This window comes from Schistocerca nitens, chromosome 1 (assembly GCF_023898315.1).
Source record: "Schistocerca nitens isolate TAMUIC-IGC-003100 chromosome 1, iqSchNite1.1, whole genome shotgun sequence".
Classification (NCBI taxonomy): Eukaryota; Metazoa; Arthropoda; class Insecta; order Orthoptera; family Acrididae; genus Schistocerca; species Schistocerca nitens.
Window position 1 is genome coordinate 834,458,287 of NC_064614.1, and position 8,826 is coordinate 834,467,112.

Below are 8,826 nucleotides of genomic sequence, written 5' to 3' on the forward strand. Positions count from 1 at the left end.
TTATGAGCAGGGTTTGTTAACTATTGTTATAGTAAGAAATTTCTATGATGTTGTTATGAATCGTAAAAACTAATTGTCTGTATTTTCTGTTTGCATAAATCACGATGGGTAACAAGTAACGCAAAGAGGCAAAACTTGAGGAAAAATTTTGGAAAGTAATAAGAATTGGATGCTGGTTACATAAAATTTTCCCTAGTAAGCTGTTTTGTTTGGCGGAGCAAAAGTAGGATAGCTATGCAAGCAAGTTGCTTTCATGGTTGTGCTTGGTAGCGCCTCTTTTGATGTAGATAAAAATCTATTCCTCATTATTCCTTTCCTTGAATTTTATTTGTGAAAAATTTACAGGAATTTTCCAGTGTGATTCACATTGTCAGTAAAACATAAAGAACTGCAATACAATAGTTTGTTGCGCATAATATAGATGTAAAACAGGCTTTGACATCACATAAATTACATTTGTCAAGTGTAATAATTAGCATATGAAATTTTAACATTTTTGTTAATCGTTTTTTGCATATTCATATAAATTGGCCAAAAAATATATGCCCGTTGTTGACAGTGATAGAGAAAATGCAATCAGCCAAGATGGCGTAGGATTGCATGATCGAACAATTGAAATTCAAGTGCCCAACATGCCTACTGCAAAAAGTTTAAGTACACCAGAGATGAGTGTCGCAGGTGTGACAAATGATAGCCATGCTTCACAGCAGAATAACCTCGATGACACGATGTTTACAACTGACAATACAATATCGTGCATCTCCCAGAGTGATATACCGCTCACGAATGAAACATCGGAGAGTGAATGGAACATTGGAGAGTAATTCAAATATGAATCTTGACAACATGTTACAAACACCACTTGTCCACAACACAAACATTAACTTGGAAAGTACAGCTGACAGCAAGAACAATAGTACAACTAACGCACTGCTATGGCAGTTATTATCTACCAAAAACACGAAATTAGGTAGTATCAATACAAATTTCAGTAATATGAAATAAGATATGGACATGGTAAAACAGCAACAAAACACTGTTACACAAGTTCTAAATACTATGAGACATGAACAAAAACAAGTATTCAAGGATTTGCAAGACAGAGTCTCACAGAAATTCAATGACTTAGCCAAAAATTGAATGATATGAAAAAGAAGTAAAGCATGAAGTAATTTCTGAAGTTAGCAGTAATATTATGGAGTTAAAACAGAAGGTAGATCTTTTAACAACCATCATGATGTAGTAAAGCAACAGATAAAGAAAATCACAAACGCAAACACAAACATTGAAGCCACACAAAAGCAGTTATGTTCGACAGTAAAAAAGGTAAGCACTGTAGTTAAAAAACAAAATGAAGGCTACAAAGATGTGCCTCTAACTGTAGAAGAGCTTAATTTAAGAGTAGCATCATTAGAAGTTGACTCAGCATGTGCTAAGGAGGAGAGAGAGAGAGAGGATCAATGAAAATCTGAGTGATATAATTAGTAAAGCTGAAGCAGGTACGTTAGATAAGGCTAATACCATTGCAGATTATGGAGTAATGGCCAATTTAAAAAAGGTCTAGTTTTGGAAGGGAGCAAGTCAAACTTTAGGGACATGTTGTGTCAAAACAAGGTATATTACCTGATCCAAAAAACTTGATGCCATACGCAATTGTCCAGCTCCAAGGAATAAAAAACAACTAAAAGCTTTTTTAGGACCAGTATCTTTTTTTCGTAAATTCATACTACAGCAACTGATGAACAATGATGCATTGCTAAACTTGTTACGAAAAAATAGGCCTTGGTTATGGGATGCTAAGTGTCAAGAGGACTTTAATAACATTAGGCAGGCATTAGTCAATGCAAACATTCTTATCCATCCTGATACGTCCAAGGATTTTTGTCTATGCACAGATGCCTCATCTCAGGTGCTGGGCATGCTTGTTCCAGTTGCAAGACGAAGGTAAGGAAGAACCCAAGGTCATCAGTTTTGCTAGTCGCACATTATCAGATGCAGAAAGATCTTACTCTGTGTCAGAATTGGGAAGTTTAGCTGTAATATGGACATTTAAAAAGTTTGAATATTTTTTGTGGGGCAAGAATACCAGAGTTTACTGTGGCCATCAGTAACTGTCATTTCTGTTAACATGTAAACTATTGCACCTTAGATTAGCTAGGTGGTGACTGTACTTACAAGAATTCAACTTCGAGATCATTTATATTAAAGGAAGCCAGAATGTTATTGCAGATGCCTTGTTGAGGTTACTACAAGGTTTAGAGGAATTTGGTGAATTAACAGAGCAAGATGCCGAATTCAGAACATTATTAATGCAAGGTACAACGCAACAGTCTGATTACTGTAAGTTTTGTACACAAATGAAAATTATACAACAGCAGGATTGCAGATGGGGGAGAATTGTGCAAAACCTTAAGCAGGATGAAGGTGGAAAGGTAAGTAAATGGTATCAGGAGTACAATGCCTATTTTGCTAGTATCCCCCACTGGAAAGCAACTCTCAAAGAGCATGAGAAATATGTTAAGGAATGCATTGTATTTATCATCTATCTTATCGGTACTATAAACATCCTGCCACACTCATTCCTTGACAAGGTTTAAAAAACACTCTATTGCTGTTGGATTAACTTTCCTATATAGTTTGTAATTAAATATGACATTGGTTTGAGTACAAAAGCCTTTTAGTATTAAAATTTGTGCATCGTGGTCTGAAAGGCCAGTCACCCTTTTACTAACACATTGCCCATATAGTAGTGCAGAATGAATTAAAGTTTTGTCTATGGCTGTGCTATTGTTCCCCTGCACCCTAGTTGGGAAAAACACAGTGTGCATCAGATCATATGAATTTAGGTGATCTACCAACATCCTTTTTCTTGCACCATCATATGCAAAATTAATATTGAAGTCACCACATATAACTAATTTCTGATACTTCCTTCGAATTGAATCCAGAACCCTCTCTAGCTTGAGCAGAAATGCTCTGAAGTCAGAGTTATGGGACCTATAAACAACAACAATTAGAAGTTTAGTTTCACTAAATTCGACTGCCCCTGCGCAACATTCAAATATCTGTTCAGAGCAGTGCTGTGATACGTCTATGGACTCAAATGGAATACTGGGCTTACTTAGTCACTCCCCCACCCTGCAAGGAACTCCTTGAAAAATAGCGAGCTAATTTGTATCCTAATAAAGGAAGCCCCTGAACTGTCAGATTATTTAAGTGGGCTCCGACATACCAATAATTTCCATAGTAAATCTAATCTAATCAGAGTCAACATCTATAAGCAGTTCATTGACTGTATCTCTAATACCTTTCATATTTTGATGAAATATGCTAATTCCTTCCTTGGAAACATGACGTCCTCTGAAGGTGAGCCCTTAGTCAGAGGGACTTCTTTTAAGCAGTTATACCTATCAGCTGACTTCAATCTAAAAAAGGTGCAGCTCTTAACACCAACTACTACAGGAATTTTTCCATGAGGGATACCACCTTACAATCATGTCCAATGCATGTTGTGAGCTGTGGCACAAGCTCCTTAATGCCCTCCTTGATGAACTCTCCCACCAACTTCTTCCTTCACTTCAGAACCTGTTTCTGCACCTACTCATTGGTTGAAAATTTAATTCCACTTATGTGTACCTTCAGGAAGATGAAAAGATGATAATTTGAAGGTGCTGAGTTGGGAATATCAGAACTGATTCAAAACATCCCAACCAAGTGAGTCCAAGAGTGTCTTGGTGGCTAAGGTTGTGTGATTATGGACATTGTCAGGCAACAAGCACACTCCTCTCATCAGCCTTTTTTTCCTTTCGTTTTGAACGCTTCTTTAGAGTTTTTTAGGGTCTCACAATACCATTGTACATTAATGGTCTCCCCCTGAGCCAGAAATTCGAACCATTATGATTATTTTCAGTCCCAAATCACCAAGGCCATGATTTTTTCCCAAAATTGTGGTTTTGAATTTTTTGGCAGAGGGGAGTTGGTGTGGTGCAACTGTGATGTCTGTCTTTTTGTCTCAGGTGTGTAATGATCCACCCATGTTTCATTTCCAGTCACAATAGAACTCACAAAATCCTCACCTTCCTGTTCAAATTGCTTAAGAAACTCACAGGTGCTAGTGACCCGGTAATTATTGTGCTACTCTGTCATCTTTTTATAGGACCCATCTTGCATGCAGTTTCTGGTATCCTAATATTTCTTTGAGTGATTCATGTAAGAGAGTTCTGGAAACTTGTCAAAATAACAGAAATTTCATCAACTGTCAATCAGCGGTCTTCACAACAGTTTCCTCAGTTTCTTTCACCAACTCATCAGTCAAAATGGGAGGTCACCCACTCATCTGTTCATCATTAACATTTGTTCTCCTTGCACTAAACTCCCTACACCCCTTGAATATACTCACTCCATTCATAACAACTTCGCCATAAACTGTTTTGTTCTGCAAAAAAGTTTTAGAAGGTTTCATTCCCTCTGTGCAAGGGGGCTACAGCATTCACAAGGATCAGAAGGGTGAGCATGTCTTTATCGGCTTTGTGAGACTAGTACTAGTTTTAAAATAAAGTCTCTCTCTCTCTCTCTCTCTCTCTCTCTCTGTGTGTGTGTGTGTGTGTGTGTGTGTGTGTGTGTGTGTGTGTGTGTGTGTATTTAGCTATCTATTTCTTACCAACGTCTTTCATGCAACGGGGCACTACAATGTGATTTTACGTACTATTGTGTTCCTGCAACGTTTGCTCTAGTCAGGGGATGACCATCTACCACTCATTGTTGCCAACACTAAAAAAAAAAAAAAAAAAAAAAAAAAAAACCACAGCCTATTACAATCACCCCAACAATTACAGAGGAATATCACTGCTGGATATAATGTACAAGATTCTTTCTAAAGTCCTTTTGAACAGGGCAAAGCCGCAATTGGATCCGCAAATCGGGGAATACCAGGGAGGTTTTAGAAAGGGTAGATCATGTTCGGAACAAATACTAAACCTCAAAAACATTATGGCATACCAAAAATCAAGGGCAAAGACATACGTAATCTCCTTCATTGATTTCAAAAAAGCATATGATTCGATTGATAGAGAATCTCTGTTATCAGTCCTGGAAGAAATGGGTTTGGATAAGAAAACAACTAATATTATAAAAGCGACCCTTACAAATACATTTTCGAAAGTTAAATTTATGGGCGAACTATCGGAACCCTTTGAAGGGGAGTGCGACAGGGTGATGGGCTCTCACCGTTGCTGTTCAATTGTGCGCTTGAGAAAGTAGTCAGGGAATGGAACACAAATATTAAGTGTGGTATAAGACTGGGTTGCAAAAAGAAGAACCTTAAAGTAAATTGCATTGCTTTTGCAGATGATATGGCCCTGTTTGCTGAAACAATGGAAGAAGCATGGGAGCAAATCCTTGAACTAAAGAAACAAGCAGCTAAAATTGGTCTTCACATCTCCTCTGAAAAAACTAAGATATTGACAAACATCAAGCACTCATGTAAATACCTCAAAGTTCAAGAACAGAAGATTGAAATAGTAAAAGAATTAAAATATCTCGGAGAATGGATTACTTGGAATGCTGGGGAAAGCAAAGCAATGGAATCCAGAAAAAATAAACTTGAATTGGCCTTCCAACTAACAAAAAATACATACAACAAAAAATCCCTTTCATGGGGGTCCAAAATTACACATTACAAGACAGTGATTAAGCCAGAAGCACTGTATGCAGTAGAAACACTTAACATGAATTTCAAAGTCCAAATGGAAAAACTTGAGGTAAAGGAAAGAAAAATTTTAAGAAAAATCATTGGGCCAAAATTTCAAGACAATAAGATTATATACATCAAAAATGAAACTCTCTACAAGAAAATTGAAAAACTTTCAGATTCTACACGAAAAAGGAGAATAAATTTTTATGGTCATCTTCTCAGAATGAATTCCAACAGATTAACTAAACAAATCTTTGACTTCTTCCGTAACTGAAAAACGAAGCCCAACTGGTTTAAAGAAACTGAGAAAGACCTAGTGGAATTAAATATTTCAGAAAATTAACTTATTGATTGAACTGCTAAATTAATTACTAAAGATGAAAACGTAAGGTTCCAAGACAAATCCACACAAAAGTCCAAATCCTTCATCTCAGAAGAAGAGAGGAGAAGAAGATCAGAAAGAATGAAGAAATACTGGGCCCTAAGAAAAGAACAACGCACAAAGAAATGATTGATCCAGCGTACCCCAAAGAGGGTGAGACGAAAGAAGCAGAAGAAGACAATCACACTTACTTTCTGAGTATGTGTTTTACATGGAGAGCCTCCAGAAATTGCAAAAACAGTTGAGCAGAAATGAAGCCTAACCACTACAAGCAATATCTCACTCAAAAATACTGTAGCTGGAGAGAATCTGGAGACGGTGTCTACAAGTTAGATGGATCAAGAAATAAACAGGATGAATTCTATTCAGTTCAGTTGACGAATTTTGACTCCAGTCACCCACTTAAAAAAAAAAAAAAAAATAACAGGCTCCCAAACAGAATGTGTATGACCTCTACATATTCTGTGAATCATCTGTGTTGAACATTTTTGAAGAAAAATATATCAGGAAAGGAAAGTTTCAAATCAGAACTTATAAATCTTAAGAACCAAATCCATAATAGTGATTCAGTAACATAGCTGGGAAATACCTTATTGCAGATCATTAACAAATATTGTAAATCATATGCAAACACAAAAGGGGGAGCAGTAACAAACACCACTTGTACATAGTACAGAGCTACTGTAGAATGTAAAATGCATTTATTTTCATTTTTGGTTGTTTAATCATTTTTTACAGCTTCTGATTATCAAGTACGAAACTGATATGAAGCATCTGATTGGATTATTTATGGGAATTTTATTATTTTTGGTGGAATATAGTTGATCATGTTAGGCTATAGTAAGATGTATAATCTCCTTCACCTACAACATGTTGAAGAAATCAAAAAGGAGTTATTTGAGACGATAATAATAAAGTTCAAGAGAATTCTGAACATGAAGTGGATACCGATTGCAATGAGAATGTTGAAGTTCAGGAGAAAGGTTTAGAAACGAACAAAGATGACAGTGACAATGACAAGCTAATACTTGATGAAAATGAGAGTCAGTATGTTGGAAGGAACAAAGAGACAAAATGGACTAAAACTCCAACGTCAAATAGCGTACATTTCAGGACACACAATATTATTTGAAACTACTTAGATCTATAACTGGTGAAAGCAGTGAGAATGCCTTTGGAATGGTGGAAATGGCTCACACATGATGACATTTTGTATTTACAATGTCATTAAGTGTATTACATTGACAACAATGAAAACTGTACCAGAGAGAAAGTATTCCTGAAACAAGTATCTTGTGCATTAGTCTTGCTTCATTTGGTTAAAAGAAGTTTGGATACCTCAGGAATTCAAATGGATCTTCAGCAGAGCTTAAAACTTTGTAAGCCATATGTGAAGAAAAAGGAGACGATGAAAGTAAAAATAAAGAAAATGGAACTGAGTTCAAGAGGAAAAGGTATATTACATGCACAGTAAAGAACAAACATTTAAATTATTGTTGTGTTGAATCGGTCACCTCAGACTTCATTAAAAATCATCATTTGTTACCATAGCCCAACAGTGATGATAAGATGATTGAATGATTAATATTTCTGTTGTTGTGCTCTTATGTCATCACTGGCTTTTTAAATGACATTTGAATTTTATAATATGTTTAATTAGTGAAATTAGATTTTAAAAGTAAGTGAATAAGCGATGTAATCAACTTGATACAAAGTGCCCGACAGAATGTTAAGAAACAAGTGGCACACTGTGGTTCAACAAATTGCTAAAATCCGAGAGAACACAAAAATTATTTCTTATAGATAGATGTCTGCATTTATTAAATACTTTAAGAGTAATGGAAAACACTCACCAATATAGCAGAAGAGTTGATCATGCGCGTGCGTGCGCGCACGCGTGCCCGCCCGCCAACACACACACACACACACACACACACACACACACACACACACACACACACACACACACCTACCTGTGCCCCTACATTGTGCTGATTGGATGCACAATGCCCGGATTGCATTCCAACAAGTGGACTAAGGTGAGCTCGGAGTTGTGCTTGGTGGGGTGGGTAGAGGGGATAGAGGCAGGAAGAAGGGTTGGAATGGGTAGCTAGTGGCTTGGAAGGAGGCAGTAGGTCTGCTGGCTATGAATGCGGGAGAGATGGGGGGTGGCAGATGCACAGGCTAGGCACATGATACACGAATACTAAGAGCCAGTGAGCTGGGTCACACAATGAAAGTGATGTGGAGGTATGGATTGGGAGAGGACAGAGGAAGGGGAAACTATGAGATAGAGGATATGGGGACAATGGGTTAGCAGAAAGAAGATATAAAAGTTGCTACAGAAAATGAAATAACCTGTGTTTGACATCATTCCTTTTCATATTGAGTCTCCATGCACTTGATCTTAATTATTTTTATTTATGTATCATAATATTTAAACAAGTCAAAATAATTGGCTGTACAACAGTGTCAAAAATATATTTTTCATTACGAGATATACATTTCTTGGATGGTAGTTGCCATACAAACATGTAACACATAGATTCTTGTTGCACTATAGACAAAAAAAAAAATACAGATGAAGATTTAAAAGAAAGAAGGGACTATAAATAAAATGAAATTCAAGTAAAATGAGGAACAGAAATAAATGTATCCGAGATCATGACTGAAAATATAAAATAAGAAATTGGAAGAAATTAAATTAAAGTAAATACATAACCTTAATGAAAAACACTTGGACAAGGATTCA